The following is a 19,480-nucleotide window of genomic DNA, read 5'->3' on the forward strand; positions in this document are numbered from 1 at the left end:
TTACTATTTACTATATAGTAGGAATTTATTAAAAATCATTCTATCTTGAGCTTCATGCACAAGGTCTTAGTTATTGTAATGCATCTCATTGTCCAAACACATCTCATTATCAAGCGCTTTCACTTATACTGTGGTTTGTCCAAAATGGACCAAAATACCAACGACAGCATCATAGCTCTGGCTCCAGAGTGAGATCTCTATTATACAGTGTCTGAATTAGACTTATTGGTTGCACATATCAAAAAGAACTTAGCTGGCCCTGGCTGGTGTGGCTCAGTAGATTGAGTGCCAGCCTGCGAACCAAAGGGTTGCCAGTTCGATTTCCAGTCAGGGCATATGCCTAGGTTGTGGGCCATGTCCCCAGTAGGGGGTGTGAAAGAGGTAACATTAATGTTTCCCTTTCTCCCTCCCTTCCCCTCTCTACCTCTCTAAAAATAGATAAATAAAATCTTTTTAAAAGAAAAAAAAGAATTTAGCTAGCCCTGGCAAGGTGGCTCGATTGGTTGGAGCATCATCCCGTATACCAAAAGGTTGTAGGTTCAATTCCTGGTCAGGACACATAAACTGGCTCCCTCCGGTGTGTTTCATTCTTGCTGAACACCCGCTTTCCCTTCTCCCCAGTCACATATGGCTGTCTGACAGCTCTTGAGTTTACATATTACAGTTCAAAATACATGCTGAAGCTGGCTGGCAGGCTATGTCTGAATCCATTTCCTACTTTCCAGGAAGGAGAGTGTGATTGGCATAACTTGGGCCAAGTAACCACTTCTCGTCTAATCAGCAATGAACAGCAAATCAAAGCCATGTAGGACTAACATGCTGCCAGGAGACCACCTACACCATTTGTAGGACTTTAATGGGACCCAGAATATTCATGACATAGGTAGACTAAATTTTCTTTATCAGCAATCTATTCCTGATCTATACACTTGATCTGGTCATTCTTTCATGTTATCTAATAGGGAGAATTGTCACTATCATAAATAGATACAAACATAGGTTCAAAGGTGAAATTGTAATGTTGTATATGTAAAAAGTGTTTCAACATAGTTAAAATCAGTTATCTCTTGATGTGTCATTATGTCACTTGCAATCATGCAGATTATCTAGATTTGACTAACAATCTCTTTATCCATATGTGAGTAAACTCTGAAGGTAACTGGAAATCTAACTTTGGTCTAAATCATAACAAAGTCAGAACCTGTAGTCTGAACAAATGAAAGTGATAATAAGACATGTTAAAAAGTAGAACCTTTTGTTTCAATAAAAGGGAAAAAGGACCCTAATTCTCATCCTAATACCGTTACTGACAGTTACTGACACAGTAAATGATCTCAGACAAGCCTCTCAATCCATTCAGATCTCATCTAGTAATATAAACACCCTCATATATAATAGAACAGATTTGAGTTACATGCTCTCGGAAGTCACTCCCAGCTTAGATTCTGAGACTTTGATGAGACTCGTGATAGGGTTTACACCTGAAAACCAGTTCCACTCTTGAAGGGAACACTGTCTTATTTAGACAATATACTTCATAATGTTGGGTGAATTAATTAATATTTACATGTGGTAAATATCTTTAAATATCTCATTTAAAATTCCATTCTCAAAGATAGAATATAAGAAAATTCACTAACTAAATTTTTTAATTCACCAACTGAAAGATAGTATTTTTTTCACTGTTCTGAGCATTTATTTATTTTTATATTCTTAATATATTTTATTTAACCAATTAAATGTTGATTCATTTAGGAAAAATTAATTTATGTTTTTACATAATAAAAGCCAAATTCTTTTTTTAAAATTTATTTATTTATTTTTATTCAGTTACAATTGTCTGCATTTTCTCCCCTTCCCTCCACCCCACCCCAGCCAGTCCCACCTCCCTCCCCCTCCTCTACCCTCCGCCTTGATTTTGTCCTTGTGTCCTTTATAGTAGCTCCTATAGACCCCTCTCCCCACTATCCCCTCCCCACTCCCCTCTGGCTATTGTTACATTGTTCTTAATTTCAATGTCTCTGGTTATATTTTGTTTGCTTTTTTCTTCTGTTGATTATATTCCAGTTAAAGGTGAGATCATATGGTATTTGTCCCTCACCGCCGGCTTATTTCACTTAGCATAACGTTCTCCAGTTCCATCCATGCTGTTACAAAGGGTATAAGCTCCTTCTTTCTCTCTGCTGCATACAATTCCATTGTGTAAATGTACCACAGTTCTTTGATCCACTCATTTGCTGATGGGCACTTAGGTTGCTTCCAGTACTTGGCTGTTGTAAATTGTGCTGCTGTGAACATTGGGATGCATAGGTTCTTTTGGATTGGTGTTTCAGGGTTCTTAGGGTATAATCCCAGCAGCGGAATTGCTGGGTCATAGGGCAGTTCCATTTTTAGTTTTCTGAGGAAATTCCATACTGTTTTCCACAGCGGCCTCACCAGTCTGCATTCCCACCAACAGTACACTAGGGTTCCCTTTTCTCTGCATCCTCTCCAACATTTGTTTGTTGATTTGTTTATGTTGGCCACTCTAACCAGTGTGAGATAGTACCACATTGTGGTTTTAATTTGCATCTCTCTGATTAAAAGCCAAATTCTAAAACAAAAAAATAAAGTGCCATTAATCCCATTTGCCTGCAGCTTATCTACCAGTTTCTAGAACATTGTTATATAGCTGTTCAGAAAACCTGAAGATCACATGGCTTGGCTCTTGGCTCATAAATTCAGTATCTTGGAGAATTGACAGAAAGGCATTATTGGGCCATAAATTTAAAAGGAGAGGTCACATAGATCATCATATAAAATGGGATAATTGAATCATGTAAGGCACATAATTTAACAAAATTGAAAGCTATGATTCTTCTTAAAATTTGTATTTTTTATATTTCTTACAAATAGTATTCCATGTTTTAGATTCTAAAATATGAAACTTTAAAGTTAAAATTTAAAGTTAAAAGATATCAATAATGAATATAAAAAATTATTTAACAATAAAAGATAAGTCTCTAAGTCCACCCTCTTGGATAAACAGGAATCTGGCCTGAATCGTGGATTGCGAGTGGGGCACACACAGGCTCTGAATGAAAATGAAGGTGCAGGGGCTCTTGGCTTCCTGAAGTGAGCACAGCTGTGATGGCAGCAATGCAGACAGGATGGTGGTGGGGCCGTGTGCACCTGCAGGTCCATGACAGGGGAGTAGGCTGGCGCCTCTGGGAGGTGAGACAGCATGTTCAATTCACTGAAATAAGTATCTGCAAAATCCAGAGACCTAAGATTTTTATAACTCATACCCAAATATGAGGTCTGTCTGGAAAAAGTCCAGGCATTATGAATATAATGAGAATGGCTTGTGCGACATTGATGCAACCCGGCAGCCGAGGAGAGCGGACTGGTACGCGCACTCACTCACACTTGTAGGGCAACGCTTGACACTGGATAGAGGTGAGACACAAAGGTAATCATTTCCTGAGATGTTTATGTTTGTAATCTAGGAATTCAAATACACGTGGTTCGCCACACCATAATCCCTAGCAAGTCTAGATTTTCAACAAAGCCATCTTTCCTTGTACTCTTAGGTGTGGGTGTGATATTTCCCACTGTTTTTCCCCAACATACTGGCTGATATTTAGGCAGCATCTCAAGTACTGTGGCCCTTGCTGCCAGTGTCCACCCACATTGCCTCTGGGGCACCGACAGCCTCTATGACAAGGCGCAGATATGGCTAACATAATCTAATATAACTTAGAGAAGTGTCGAGCAGAAGGAAACAATTTCACAATTCATTCATGTGGAGAAGTGTTTCCTAGGGTGTGAACTTACATGGTGCCAAACAGAGCAAAATGGGTGCTGTTTGCAGTCTTAAGTCATTTATTCTAAAGTGCCTTCTATTGGTTTGTGGGATTTAGAGCTGTCCCTTAGGCACATCTATGTATGTGTTTATGTAGATTCTTCAGAACGGCTCAAGATATTTTTGCTCAGAAATGGATTTTATAAAATAAGCTGTAATTACATTCTAGTTGTCTATTTATATGGATGGAGTCGATAACCAGTCTTTCAAATGACGATTATTCTTGCTATTTTTACAACTCATTGGAAAATAGGGGGAATAGGGAAGGTAGGCTAAGGCCCTGGAAGGTTCTAAATGTTTATGGAAATAAACAGTATAGAAAATAATTCTAGAATGCCCAATAATCAGTGGCATGGTTTTCTAAAGTGTTTGCTTTTTGCTTTATCATTTATCTGTGTTAAATGTCAGTACAGATTGTGTTAGGACCTGAATCCTTTGCAGCTTTGTCACATGTTTTGTGATATAAACATACTTATAACTGTAATTATCTGACAAAGCCCCACCGACTCTGACAAATGACTAATAACCACTGACCTCAGTCCCCGCCGGCCCCGCTGGCCTGACTGGAGCGAGCCGGCCTGTCCTCCGAGCCTGCAGGCGCTGCTCCGCGCTGATCTCTGAGGCTTCGTTTCTCTTTTCTCCCGGACTGTCGGGACTCAGCCTGATGGACTTCTCCTCTATGGCGTAAGTCTTCTGTCCCACCAACACAAAAGAGAGAAATGTAAATAAATGAAATTAAGTACAAAAGTTGCAAGTTGTGTTTCTCTTCAAGTGATTAAATTTGGATCATTTTTAAATAAGTAAGTTGGGGTTTTGACAAACATTTCTCCCTCGGAGTAGAGCACAACAGAGTTTCCTAGTTAACTGTGATAGACGGATAAATGACAGATGATAGACAGACAGACAGACAGATAGATAGATGACAAACCTGAGCCTGTGGTGCTGTTGCCCTCTTAAACTTAAGTGACTCTGTCCCCTTTCTGCTCCCAGCACAATCTGCAGTCCAATGGTCTAACCTTTTCAACAGGATTTAAAGACACCTGGTAAAACTCACCTGGGCCCCTTTTTCCCCCAGTTAACGGCAAAGACCAGGCTCAGAATGGCTTCTCTAACCCTGCTCCAGGGAAAACCCAAGATAAGGCACCCTGGGAAGCAAACAAAATTGCTCAAGAATCATCCTGCTTCTCACCCCTGACCACTGTGAACCTAGGGCCATGCCCTGCACAACTTCAGGGGCACCATTCCCATTGGGTTCCATGGGACCCAACAATTCACCAACAGAGTTGGGCAACTGGTGGTAGCCTGCCCCATCACTTCTCCTCTTCCTCTACTTTTGGCACTTGGCCTGGCCAAGTGGCCTTGGCCCACCTTCAGTCCTGATTCTGACCATTTATGCTACCAGAGCCAGTTAGCTCAGACTGCATGCCTGTACCAATCACCCTGTCCCACACCCTACTAGCCATCCCCCCAGAGGTCCTGGTGTCACCCCTGCCAACCTGGCCAGTATTTCTTCTTCTCTGCTCTCTTCACGTATTCATTCTGGCCCTGCCTGCCTGGGCATCAACTCTCCAGTGTCAGTTTAGCTGTCTGCCCGCTTTCCGACCAGGACTCTCTTAGGCCGCAGGGACCTAGCACCTCACCCAGAGCCTCCTTTTCCAGCTGTACTCCGTGAGAGAATCTTAAGCCATTAGGACTGGGGAAATACTCATCAATATTTTAGTTATCACATTTTCCAATATTACAAACTCATGAAATCCATTCCTGTGTGAGTTCCAGAGCAAGAGATTGTACCTTCTCCTCCACCTCCCCAAAGCTTCTGTGTCTGAAATGATGGATCCCTGAAGAATCCTAGCATTTTTTAACTGGGATTTTTAGCTCCTGCAATTACCCAGGCCTCCCCAGTCACTGTTACCCATCCAGATGATGAACTCAAATTACCTTTGGCGCGGGGTCCAGGCAAAGAAAGTAATTACCAAAGCAATTATTTACCATTCTAACACTTTACAGTTTCAGCTTTTAATTAAAAGATTCAGCTTTCCCTTCTAGAGTAATGAGCACCTGTAAAAAGTCGAAGTACCAATTCCAGTTTATAACATTCACCTCTATCTACGGGGGCGGGGAGGGGATTGCAGGTTGAGGTCCAGGATAAGGACATGACCTAAGAAAAGGAAGACCGTAATCGTGGTTATATGGCCACAGCCAGTCACATCCATAGACTTGCCGCCTCATCCTTCACTTTGTAACCTAATGCAGAGTGGCTTCCATTGTTGTTTAAACAAGGAACCTCTAAAGCAGGAAATGATCTGAGGGTGTTGCAGTTTATACCGTCAGCAATGGTTAGTATTTTTAAAGCACCTATTATGTGCAGAGCATCATGGAGAGATGCCTTTGAGTGTGCCATTAGCAAGCTTTCAGCCTCCCAGCAGAGGCCAGTCCTCACCAAGTGTCATCAAAGCAGTGTGTGACTGTTTTAGGAAAGGTGCCAAGGGGCCTGGGAGCCTGTCCTGGGCTGGCACAGAGAAATCGCAGCCTTTCCAACCATTAGCCCTCACACGCTCTGCTTTTGTTGGCAGTTAGTTTTACCTCTTCCTTGCAATGCTTTTGTTTCTCTTATTAATGAAAAACATTACATTTTGAAATTGATTAAAGTTAAAACATAATTTTTTACTGAAGCAATATATTATGTTTACCAGAGTTCACAGCTGTGAAGAAATTTCGCTGCTCATTACCACATGAAAACCCATTCAGTACAACTACTGGTCAAAGGTCCAGCGTGTTCGACGTGACTTGAAGGAGAAAAGGCAAACAACCTTTAGCTGATTTGATTGGATTAACACTGACATTATTGTTCTATTGACTCTTTCTTGTCCATTGACTTTTAAAAGCCTTAGTTCCCTTGCCATCAATTAGGACAAATCAGGTGCAGTTTGGTGCTCAGGACAAGAAACCATGCTGTTGGGTGTTGGTTGTATGCATGGGAAATGTGTGCGTGTGTGTGTGCATGTGTGCGTGTGTGCTGACAGATTGGTTGGAAGGCAGCTTCTCATTTAGCTGAAAACAACTTCTTCACTTTGACCTTCAAGGTTAACAATAGTGACCCTTGGTTTTATGATGTGAACACCTAGCTCAGTAACAAGTGAAGCCAAATGGTCATTTGTAAATGATGTGCTTTATCTCTTATTTAAGATGAAAAAACTATCTAGAATTTTACATGTTCTCATATTTTTCAGTTCTTCATTCTCTTTGTATGCAGAATTTATAAACTAATAAGCAATGGGAGCAAAGCAGGAACGGAGCGGGGAGTAAAATACCTTCTGTTGAATTGGTAGCAAACAATTTTAAATAGCAAAACCATTTGCATTATCAAAATAGCACAGAACCAGAAGCCTGAGATCTGGCCTGACCTAAGGTCAGTCAACATCATGATAAAAATGAAGGTCTCAGCTTAAATAAAATCACAGTGTGGCCTTCAATTAAGCAGTGGGGTTTGTGCTAATGCAGCCCTGTCTTTTGAGGGGAAAATTCATCCCTAAACTACTGGATGATATTTATTTATTTATTTGTTTCCTTCCTTCCTTCCTTCCTCCCTTCCTTCTTTCTTTCTTTCTTTCAAATGACATCTTTCTCCCTAGTGGTTGGACATGGTTGTGGCAATCTATTTACTGCCCAGTAGCTTTAGAAGAAAATTCTGTTATGGTCAGAGTTTTGACTTGGCAAAGGGTGCAATTACTTTTTATTTTATCATTTTCCCTCTTCCAACCTCTTTAACAACGCTTTTACTGAAACCTGAAATTGCCTTCATGTTGGAAATATTATTAACTCACATTAAGGGTCCAGAAAAGTTTTAGTTCCTCCTGCTGAAATAATGGAAGAAATGGGGAAAAAATAAGAACAACCACCCATGTCACATTCTCTAAATTTACTTGTGATTTCCTAAATTTCAGTGCTAGCAAAAAAGATGCAGCAAGGCGTACAGTAAATGAAGATATTATGTATTAGAGAAGGAATGAATCTGTCATTTTGACGAATTGTGAGGCGAAGAGCAGATTAACAGATTACTCATAGTCAGAAGGCAGCTCAGTGTGAAAAATGTGCAGGAAATGATAAGTGTGGGTTTGTGCTGATTTAATGATATTTTTAAACCACAATAACACTCTGGTACTATAATATAATAAAGCACTTGTTTGCATTTTTAAATCATCAACATATTTCCAGTTTGACCTTAAAAACATTTCAAACCATTCTCTATTAAAATATGTAGCTTTCAAATTAGAAAAAGGTACCATGTAAGACATTACAGCAGTGACTTTACAGGAAATAATTACTGGCTTTTGGAATCAGTTTTTTCCTAAATTAGTAACGGTAACACAAACTTTAATTGTGTTTTAAGCACACTAATACTCCATTTACTTTTTTTCGGGCATTTAAATCTCTGACAGCCATTTCCAGAGAAACGCTTCATAGATATCACTGATTTGCCTTCGTACTTCCATTGTAGGTTTTTAGTTCTGTACTTGAGATCCTGGAGTGCTTATGAATAACAACTATATTTTCCCTCAGGTTGTAGATAAAAGTAGTTCAAATTTGAATTGAGTACTCTGAATCATAGCAAGAAATAAGGTGAATTACTTGTTTTATTTTGTTATTACAAATATTATTAGAAAGCAAAAGTTCTTAAGAGTTTTACATTTTTATGTAAATAAAATTGGGATTTGAGTAACATGCCTTTAGCAAATTTGACAAGGACGAACTGACATTGCCAAGAATTTTCAGAATAAAATTTCTATAAGTGTTTAAATGGGTTTTTTCCTGTATCTTAATATTCAAACCCTGATACATGGCTTAAGTTGTTTCATATCACCTTCTCTTAGCTCACCATTGATGGCTTTACATAAACCTAGGTACAAGGAAACTTATAAGGGAATACAGTATTACATTTTATGTCTCAACACTTGTATATAACCCTAGTACAAAGAAGTATCCTAATATGGAATGCCCGGGGCTTGAGTCGTAGACATGATTATGGTTCAAATTGTGTTTTTCATATACAGTGAAGACTTTTACCAGAATTCAGCACATTTTGTACATTTCTCCTCTCCTAATATATTCATACTCTCGACTTGGGGTAAGTAAATAAGCTAATGTTCAGAAGTATTCTTATCCTTTGGTAGAAATTCTGAAATGTATACAGCAAAAGGTGTTTGCATGTTTTCTGGCTTCATTGCATATTTATTGTCTGCAGTAGTTGTTAACATGATTTGCCAAAATCCCAAGCACTCTCAATTCCTACCTCATTGTTGGATTACTCTCCTAAATCTGCTTGGTTTGGGAGGAGCCAATTAGCCCAACTAGTTCCAGCCGATGAATTGTGAGCAAAATCACCTACATTGTAGCTTGTCTGGAGCACGTAACTGCAGGTGTAAAACACTCCACCAAAGTCCTCTTTTCCTCTGACAACAACCAGGAACATTAAAAGTAGTGGTTGTTTTGTAAACCTGGTCACTGAATAAATGACTATGATAACAGAGTTCCCCTGCTCATCTTTTATATACATTTATCATGAGCAAGAAATAAACTTTTGTTAAGACACTGAAATTTGGGGTTGTTACCAAGTATAAGCTAGCCTTATTCTGACCTACATAGTTACTATCTATGACATTGACTATATTTTGTCATTGTGAATAAGGAACTTTATCTACTTTAATATATGAAAGTCTGGAAGTTGGTTAAATTGCTGAGATCAGAATGCCATTCATTGGCATATAGAATGGAAGAGTAACTGGTTGTAGGAAGCACCATAGTGCACTGGTTAAAAGTGCCATCTCTGAACTCAAAATGCCACATTTGTATCCTTGTGAAATTACTTCTCTAAACCTCAATTAAGTTAACTAAAAAATAGGGATCGTATTCAGTAAACTAGTGTAACTACAAGGATTAAATGAGGAAGTGCATGTAAAGAATTTTGCACAAGGCCTGACATATATATTCTTATTAAATGGAAGAGAGTGATGATAGTGGTGGCAGGATATTAATAGGAAATATCCTATTAATATCAGATATTAATTCCTATTAATAGGAAATATCAGAAATGAAGTGACCCCCCAAACAATCACACTTTGAGAGAATCAAAGAACCCTAGAGAGTTTGAAGAGATTATAGAGATGATTTAACCCAGCATCCCTTCAAAAGTCTCCTCTACACATCTGGGCCAGGGAGGCAGGCTCAGTGTAGCACAAGACAGGCAGTTCATTACTGAGCATTCCTTACACTGAGTTGGCACAGGCTTCCTTATAACTTCTGCCCACTGGTCCTAGCTGTCTTTCCAGAACAGTAATTTGAATCACCACTCCTTCACACAATGCCCCCTTAACATTTTTGAATATTGCTTCTTGGTTGTTCCATTTTCTCCTTCAGTCCGTCATTTCTCCAGCCTCAAGTCCTCAAGTCTGGGAACTTTGCCATTCCCGGTCCTGGCATAGGCCAACCTGCCTTCCTTTGGACACTTTTGAGTTTATCAAATTGCAGTTGTCTAAATTGAACAAGATAACTGAACAGTTCATTCGGTCCACAATTAGACCATTGCCCAGGACACTGTGTCTGTTAGTATAGCTTGAATCACATTTGGTTTTTTAGTACCCACATTGCATTAATGGTTTATCTCTGGCTTTTGGTCACCTAAAACTATCACCCTGTTCCTCCAGGACCATTTCTAGAGCGTCCTAAGTGGTGTCCCTGCATCCACATGTGCTTTTTCACCACAACCAGTGTCAGTTCCCCACAGGGCAGCCAGCGTAACCTTCTCTAAACACAGATATGACTGTGATACCCTCATATTAAGACCCTTCGATGGCTTCCCACTGCTTACAGGATAAAGACAAAAAGCTTTCAATGGCCTTCGAGGCTTGAGTGGTTTGGCACATGCCCACTGAGCCATCCCTGTTTTCATCTGGAGATTTGTGCTTCAGCCACACTGGCCTCCTTTCCGCTTGTCAAACCTGTCTCCCTCGGGGCCTTTGCCCATTTTTTCCTCTCCCTAGAATGTTTTTCCCCTACCTTACCTTCCACCTTGCCTGATTAATACCTATTCATTTTATTAGACTTCCTGACAAGCATCATTTCCCCGAGGGAACCCTCAAGTTCCTATTCATGTGTTTTCATAGCATCAATGAACTTCACAGCACTTACACATTTTTGTGTGATTACCTGATTGATGTCGGCCCACCCTCCACACTGTAAGCTCAAAGAGAACAGGATATCTATTTTTGCTCATCATTGCACTTTGTGCCAGGATCTGACACAAAATTGGATCTTGGTAAATACTCGTGGAATAAATATTGGTGTCTGAACCAATTTTCTTGACTACCAAGATCATTGTGAATCTCAGTTCTATCATCCAGCCTGTTCTGTCTCTCACCCCAGTGTCTTGCATAAATTTGAAAAGCACACTCACTGTCCCTGCTGGGCATTTATTACAACCTTAATAGATCATAGCCGACTATAAAGCCCCTCAGGCCTCCATTAAAGGTCTTCCACCATATTAATATTGATCAATGGCCAATTTGAAGTGATGTGATTGTACGGGAGGAAAGAAAAACTTTTTTCTCCATCTGCCTAGGTTCTGTAGCTGAGCCCTGAAAGTTAAGCTGACAAAAGGCAGATTAAAAAGAAAAGCATACAAATTTTACTTATGTTTGCAGCACTTACATCCATGAGAGAAACTCAGTGATGAGTAGCTCAAAGGAGTCTTTAGAATTTGGAGCTTATTCAGCATCTTAAAACAGAATAATATACTTGTAGAAAAATGACAAGACCAAGACAGCGGGGTTGGCTTTTATGGATGACAGACTGTGGGAGGATAAATACATGGGGGAAACCAATGGGAGGTAAGAACTGTATTAATAAGGTTTGTTCTGTAGACCCTCTTGCTGCTGTCTCTGGGCTCATAAGAATCTTTAGTGATTGAGTTTTACCCTGTACCAAAAAGGGCACCTTCCTCATGGGAAATTTTATGCCCTGCTTTTAGGTAGAAAGGGAGAGGTCAGAGAGCCTTTCCTGAATCTACTGTTTCTGAAGTGTCTTCAGTTAAAAAATAATATGTCAAAGCAGCAAAATTTGGGGATGGCACATTCAAAACCCTTACGTAATATCTCTAAATTATTTTAATTTACAAACAATCTGATTCTAACATACTTTTGATGCATGATAACTCAATCATTGCATATGATTTCTGGGGTATTAGGGTTCACATCCATGCACAGTTATGCCCCATCCTTTGTCCAATGCAGACATTGCTAGTGGATCACAATCTTCTTGCCCATTGAGCATCGCTGTAAACTTACACACCTTCTCAGTAAGGTGCTCCAGGTAACACTGTATTGGAATTAGCATGTGACTTGTAATCTCTTTGAGCTAATATTTCCATTATTTATTTGGTCAGCTAGGTTACTGAACGGACTCTGTCCCTAGCCCTACATGATACTCCCTATCCCTGGGATTATCGCCTTGCTGAGATCTCCTACGCCCCTCTTCTATACAACCTTCCTTGACTAAACTGAGATCAGCTAGGACTGCTCCTTTTCCACAACCCTGACTCAGCTCCCCACATCAACCATAGTTAAAATCCTACAACATTAAATGATAGGCATAATATATTTTTTAATTAAATTATATAAATTCTGCCTCTGGTAATGGCAAACTTAGTCGTTTCACACTAAACTCCCCTCTGAGAGCAACCAGAAAAGCCAGACAGCATGTGAAAGTCCTCTGACTGAAGCCGCAGGAGAGCTTCCAGGGCAGTGACGCCTTACAGAGCCTTGCTGCAGAAGGGAAAGGAAGGGAAGCCAGGGAGGCCGCCTGCACCTTGGGCCACTTTTCTCGGGGAAAAATTACACTTCAGAGAGCAGCAGCAGCTGAGAAGCTGAGCATGACCTTTGACATTTTTTTGAGCTTGACAGACAAAAATTGCAGTTCAGGACCTATAAAGACACAAGGGCATAGTAAGTTCTAGAGTGTTGTTACACCTCAGGTAAAAGGGTTAACTCGAAATAGATCAGGTCTCTGGAGGAACTGAGACACATTTATTTTGAAACATCCTAAATGCTGATGGTCCTGTGACCCTACCCTACAGAGTACAGGAACCACATCTAGAGAAAGAAGACACCGTCTAGAGCTGCTGTCCAACAGAAACAGAATGTGAGCTACCTACGTAATTTAAAATTTTCTAGTAACCACATTTAAAAACTTTTAAACAGGTAAAATTAATTTTAATAATATATTTATTTAACCCAGTATATCCAAAATATTAACCACTTCAACTATAATTCATGGGAGGAAAACTTTTTCTCTTCCAACCTAGGTTTGAGCAATGGGTATGTGGGTTTTTTTTTTTAATTATCATCCTATTTTTTTCTTTTTTAAAATTGTTGTTCAAATATAGTTGCCCTCATTTTCCCCCCACCGCTCTCCCCCACCCCATCCACTCCCATCTCCCACCCTCAGTCCTACCCCCCTTTGGCTTTGTCCATGGGTCATTTACACATGTTCCTTGACAACCCTTCTCTTTCTTTCCCCTGTTATCTCCCTCCCCCATCGCCTCTGGTCACTGTCATTTTGTTCTTTATTTCAGTGTCTCTGGTTATATTTTGCTTGCTTGTTTGTTTTGTTGATTAGGTTCCCCTTATAGGTAAGATCATATGGTATTTGTCTTTCACTGCCAGGCTTATTTCACTTAGCATAATGCTCTCCAGATCCATCCATGCTGTCGCAAAGGGTAGGAGCTCCTTCTTTCTTTCTGCTGCATAGTATTCCATTGTATAAATGTACCGTGGTTTCTTGATCCACTCATTTACTGATGGGCACTTAGGTTGTTTCCAGCACTTGGCTATTGTAAATTGTGCTGTACCTGGGTTTATAAATTAACTGACAACAAATTGACAGGAGAAAAGTTTTATTGCAGTGCATCTGAAAGCATCTATAAGGAGTGGCCCTCTGAACAGTCAGGGGTAAGGGTTTATATATCAGCTTAATAAGTGCGGTGGAAGAGTAGAGCTTCAGTGGAAAAGGATGGAAGATTCTTATAAGGCTTGTTTACAACTTCTCAAAGTGTTCAGTTGCTAAGGTCAGTTGTGAGGACTTCCCCAGGGCGGGGTTGTGTAGGAGCTGATTTTTGAAAAGCTCTGCTTTAGTCAGATATAGGAATTTCAGATAAGATTTTTTTCTGCATCTGGTACTTACCTAAATGTTTTCAGTTAAAGGTAATCTTTACACCATTCTGGTTGTTTGTTGGTCCCTTCATATTCAGTTTAAAATATTGAACCAATGAGATACTTTCCTTTTTTGTATTAAGTCCTTGGAATTCAGTGTGCGTGTTATATTCATAGCTTGACTCAGACCAGCTCCATTTCAAGTGCTCAGAAGCTGCTTGTGGCTGGTGACCGCCCTGGTGAACAACCCAGTTCTAGAAGGAAGCTTCAAAGAATAACTTTATGGCCTTGAGGTAGGAAAAGATTTCCTAAATAAGTCTCAAATTTCATAAAGGAAAATATTGATTAATTGGGCTATATTAAAATTAAGAATTTATTAAAAGACACTGCTTAAGAAGGTAAAAAGGCATGCCACAGAGTGGAAGAAGAAATTTACTGTGATTCCACTATACCCCATTACATGGCTGATAGATAAAGTATCAGTAAGTTTGGTGAGGATATGGAAGAAGTAGAACTCTCAAACACTGCTGGTGGGAGTAGAAATGAACACAACTACTTTGGAAAACTGTTTTGGTAGCATCTGCATAAGCTGAACATGATGTATCCTTTGACCCAACAGTTACCCTCCTAGATACATGACCGGTAGAATGCATACGTATGTGCACCCCAAAACATATAAATTGTGGGGACTCACTCAGACTCCCAGAGTTGATATAAAGATGATTTTACAGTGAAAAAGATTTGAGCTACAAAAGATGCAGAAAGAAATCTTATCTGGACTTCCCTTGTCTGACTTAAGCAGGGCCTCTGGAAAATATAGACTGCCCATTTCCCATTAGCATCAAAAAAGTCAATAGAACCTTCCATACCTTCCCTCTGAAGACCTACACATACCCACTTTGTTAAGTTCGTATATAAACTTTCATCTCTAGCTACTCAGTGAGTTACTTATTCCTGAGCAACTCCCAGGTGCACATGTGAATAAACTGTCTTTCCGCCTGGTGATCTGCCTGTCGTCAGTTAATTTGCAGGCCCCCAACCACAGCACTCAAGCAGAAAAGAAAAAAGTTCTTCCTCCAACATAAACACATCCATGACAGCTCCAAATGAGAAACAGCCCAGTCTCCTCTAGTAGTAGAAAGCGTAAGTAAATTACTAAATATTCACAGCGGAATGCTATTTACTTTGAAGAACATGGGTGAATTTTACAAACATAATGTTCAGGGGAAGAAGGCAGACAGCTGAGGAATCCACATCGTATCCTTCCACCCATACAAAGTTCAGAAGCAGGCCAACTAATTGGGAGTGTCAGAAGGCGGCATCTACAGTTGTACACCTGAAACTGACATAATGTTATTAACCAATGTTTCCCTAATAAATTTAATTTTTTTTAAGTTGCCATCTGAGCTGCTTGGGGGGAGCAGAGAGTGTAGTATCAGGAGGAGGAGTAAGTGAAGGTTCTATTCTTGGCTCAGCTGATGGCTGTGGTCACTTCAAGATCATTCGTTGAGCTATACATTCATTATTTGTGCACTTTTCTACGTGTATGTCACACTTTAATAAAAGAATTCAACAATAATGTAATTCTTAGGCTAATATAGTCACTCTGCTCTTTCTGGTATTTTAACATTTCTGTATCTTTCTGCCTTGTTTATAATTTAGCATGTCAGCTTTCTACAGAATAAACACCATATTTAGGTTAAATAGCAGCTGCAGTAACACCACGAATAATTATGATGATGGTGGTGGTTTGGTGATGTGAGAGAATTATTGCCCTCCTTGGCAGCCCAATTTACTCACTAGAGAATGGTCCCTGCAACAAAAGAATTCTGATTATTTCCTCCCAATATTTTAAAAATAGCATTTTACCATCATATTTATTCAAAAGTCCATTTATCACACACATCAGCATTCTAACACATATTTTTCATTAACTGCAATGCTATAATTAACACACCCTGCGACTGCTAGGAAATAAATCTAGTCAACTAAAGACCCTGTCAACTTTCTCCAGTTCTTTATTTTCTGTGCAAGCAGCTAACACTGGGGAAAAATTAAATTGCCATTCACCTCACAGAGCCTTCCTTTTAGCATATTATTGTTTTATTTGACTAACGAACATAAAAGAATAAACAAACTTTGAAAAGAAAATGGAAATCAGTACATAAATATGGCATCTGATAATCTGACACACTTAATGATGAAAATGATACCCTGTAGTTATTCTTTACAAAAGCCCAGAGAGCTGAATTAGAGCATTAAGTTAAACCCACCTACTCTTTCTGCACCATTAATCCCATCATTCTGCAGAAAGGTTAAGGTGGTTCCCTTTTGTATTCTAATTTTAAAGCAATTATTCTCTAGTTAAAGTTAGAAAAGGCTACAGAGTTTTCTGCTGTTGATTCGCTAATGACTTAGTTACAAAGCCTTTAACACATAAGCTGTCTTATAATTCTGTAAAAGATGTTATAAAAGGTTCCTTGAAGTTGAATCTTTTTCTGTAATTTCAAACAATAATAACTACTAACATTATTGCTATTACATCCATCACTCATTGCCTCCATCTCTGCAGCAAGCACTCAGGGGTGATGGCTTTCACATGCTGCATTACTTCATTTAATCCCTGCGACAACCCCGCGGGATAAATTCTGTTATTCTCATGTTCCAGGTGAAGAAACAGAGGCACAGAGTTTAACCTAAAGATTGCAAGGCTAAGGAAAAGTTAAGCTCAAATCAAAAACTGTGGAACTTAAATTATATGCAGTGTTCTTACCCCAAATATATGTCTAATGCCCAGCTCCACCTTGGATTATCAGCGTATTTTCTATTGTGGTGGCCATTGATTGTCGCTGCTGTTGCTACAGTCCCACCCTAGCCCCTGTCCGTCCAGATAGCAGCACAGGGTTTTTTACTGTTCCATCTTGTGACCAGCCAGGCCTTGCTGGCGTTTATGAAGTTAATCCTGGAAGTTAAGGTGGTCAGTCTAAGTCATGAAATTGTTCTCCTTGATTCCCCGTCACCTTCCCATTGTTCGTGTACAGTGCTTTGCACATCTAGGAGCTCACAACTGTCTGTGGACTCCCGGCAACTGGATTTCCTCAGGAAACATGGTTTCAATGTGAATTTTATTTGTTCATCTGAGGGGCCCCCATTATGTTAGAAACATCTGTCTCTGAAAGATGGCCCCAAATCAGCCATTCTGTGGTTCCCATTCTGCCTGTGCATTTAGAATCAGTCTGTACGCAATAGGTTGGAGTTTTTATGAGAACCTATCACTTTACTCTGTGCTAGAACTGTTATTTATGAAATACTCATTAAACTTTATTTTTAAATTTTTTAGGCTATGTGAAATAATATCCCTTCTATAGGAGGCAGGAAAAACCTTTTCCCTCTACTCTCCTAGGTTCTCCTACAAAATAAATGAACAACAAAAAAAATTAGCATGAGGAAAACAGACAGAGCTTAGTAACACCTGTGGTCCTGCAACGTGCACACACAGGTGCTCCGTGATGAGTACCTCAAAAGAATGGCTAGAACCTGGGCTTATACAGCATCTTAACAAAAGAACAATAAATTTTGTGGAAAAATGACAAGACAAAGCAAAGGGACTCTGAGCTTCTGGAGGTGGCTGATTGTGGGAGGATAAATATAAGGGGGAAACTGATGGAACACAAGGGCTAGTTAGTAAGATCTGTGATGTAGATTCCTCTGGTGTCATCTCCGATAAAGAGTCTAGAGTTGCCTCCAATGGTTAAGAATCATCCTACCCTGCCCGGTAGAGATGGGGAGGGCTGAGAGTTCTTCTTTTGTCTCCTTTTCTCCTAGCCTTTAGCTGAAAATAATCCTTATGTCAACGTGTCATATTTGGGGGTGGCATATTCTGAACCCTTTCATTTCTTCTCTTTTTCATTTATTGTCTGTCCTCAGGGACTGTGACTTGGTCACCACTCTGTTGTCAACACCGAGATCAAAAATACAAAGTGGCTTAGAGCAGGCATCCAGATATTTTTTTAATGTTCCTCAAAGATGTGAAGACAAAACCTGTTACTTAGAGGAACAGTTGTTGCCCCTGCATCTTCAGTATTGGTGTGTTTATTTGGAATGTAAGTCATCATTCTACATGCATCCTTCCACTGGATAAAAAAACAGTATTTGTCTCCCGTAAAAAAGTAGAGTTTCTAAAGGACCTCTTGAAAAAATACCACAGCTTCCATACAGTTTCTCTCAGCCCTTCTTTTTTCTGTTGGGAAAATATGCTCAACAGATGTCATTTACTTGTGCACACTTTGGTGGGCATGTGTCAGGACCTTGCTTATATGCCCAGCCAAAGTTCGAGAACGGACTCAGGCCCCTTTTGGGTCTCGAGCCTGCCCTCATACTGGGACTGAAGGAAGGCTTAGCACCCAAAACCATGTGATGTGAGTTACCCATAGGAAAGAAGAGCTAGTTTTTCAGAAGAGGAAAAGGAAGTGGCCAGCCAAAACCATAGCTACCACAATATAGTACTAGTGGATAAGCTTTACCTCTTCGGTGATTCACTCCATAAGTATTTATTGAATAACTACTATATGCCATGTATACTCTTTCCTTTCCCCTTCATTTCAAGAAAACATAGTGAATGCAATGGCATTAAGACTACCTTGAATACTATTCAGTTGATTTTCTAGGCAAATTACTTATATATTTCCATATTGAAACTATTTTGGTAACATTACATGTAACAAATATAATAACTAATTGCAACATACCGGTTAGCACATATTTATTTTTGCTCTTACTAAGTTCCAAACAGGAAAAAGGGATTTTTACTCCCAAAAGATTGAGAATTGATATTTTAACAGATAAAACTCCAGATTGTGTTGCAAAGATCAACTACACAAAATTAATCACTTTATAGTTATACTGCTTTTTAAGAGTAAGAAACAAACTGTTAATAAACCAATATTGCATTAGACATTTTGACATTTAAACTGACTTCATGCAAATAAAATAAGCAAAAGTGAATTTTGTTATTTACTCATCAGACACTGTAGAGGCGTATAGTGTCTGATGCACATCTTTAAAATGTAGTAAGGAAAATTCCATCTCTTCATGTCCGGCATGTCTGTTTCTGATGAATTCTGCAACCAACATGGATAACACTAAGGTGAGAGAAATCTCACAGCACTTTTTTGTCTTCATTGAGGCATTCTGATGTTACTACTGATCTCTGCTACTTAGATGAAGCTTATTCATCTGGCACAGAAATATCAAGGGGAAGAAATGGCGTGTTCCTGCCCATGGTCCTTGTCATAAGAGTTTTCACTTTATCCTGACCTGACTTTGAATATTTAGGGAAAGTGTTCAATTTGTAGCTTTAGCTAATGGCAGTGCAATGTCAAACTTCTCTGTTTAACATTCAGTTTTGTTAATCAAGAAAACCAGATTGGCTCGC

The 19,480-nt window shown here is 39.5% G+C and overlaps 1 protein-coding gene across 3 annotated transcripts in view; it reads left to right on the forward strand.

Moving 5' to 3' along the window:
• The window catches only part of CFAP20DC (CFAP20 domain containing), a 228,669-nt gene that overhangs the window by 184,439 nt on the left and 24,750 nt on the right, over positions 1-19,480 (forward strand). The gene's annotated exons all lie outside the window — the stretch shown is intronic.

This window comes from Desmodus rotundus, chromosome 8 (genome assembly GCF_022682495.2).
Source record: "Desmodus rotundus isolate HL8 chromosome 8, HLdesRot8A.1, whole genome shotgun sequence".
In the NCBI taxonomy this organism is placed as follows: Eukaryota; Metazoa; Chordata; class Mammalia; order Chiroptera; family Phyllostomidae; genus Desmodus; species Desmodus rotundus.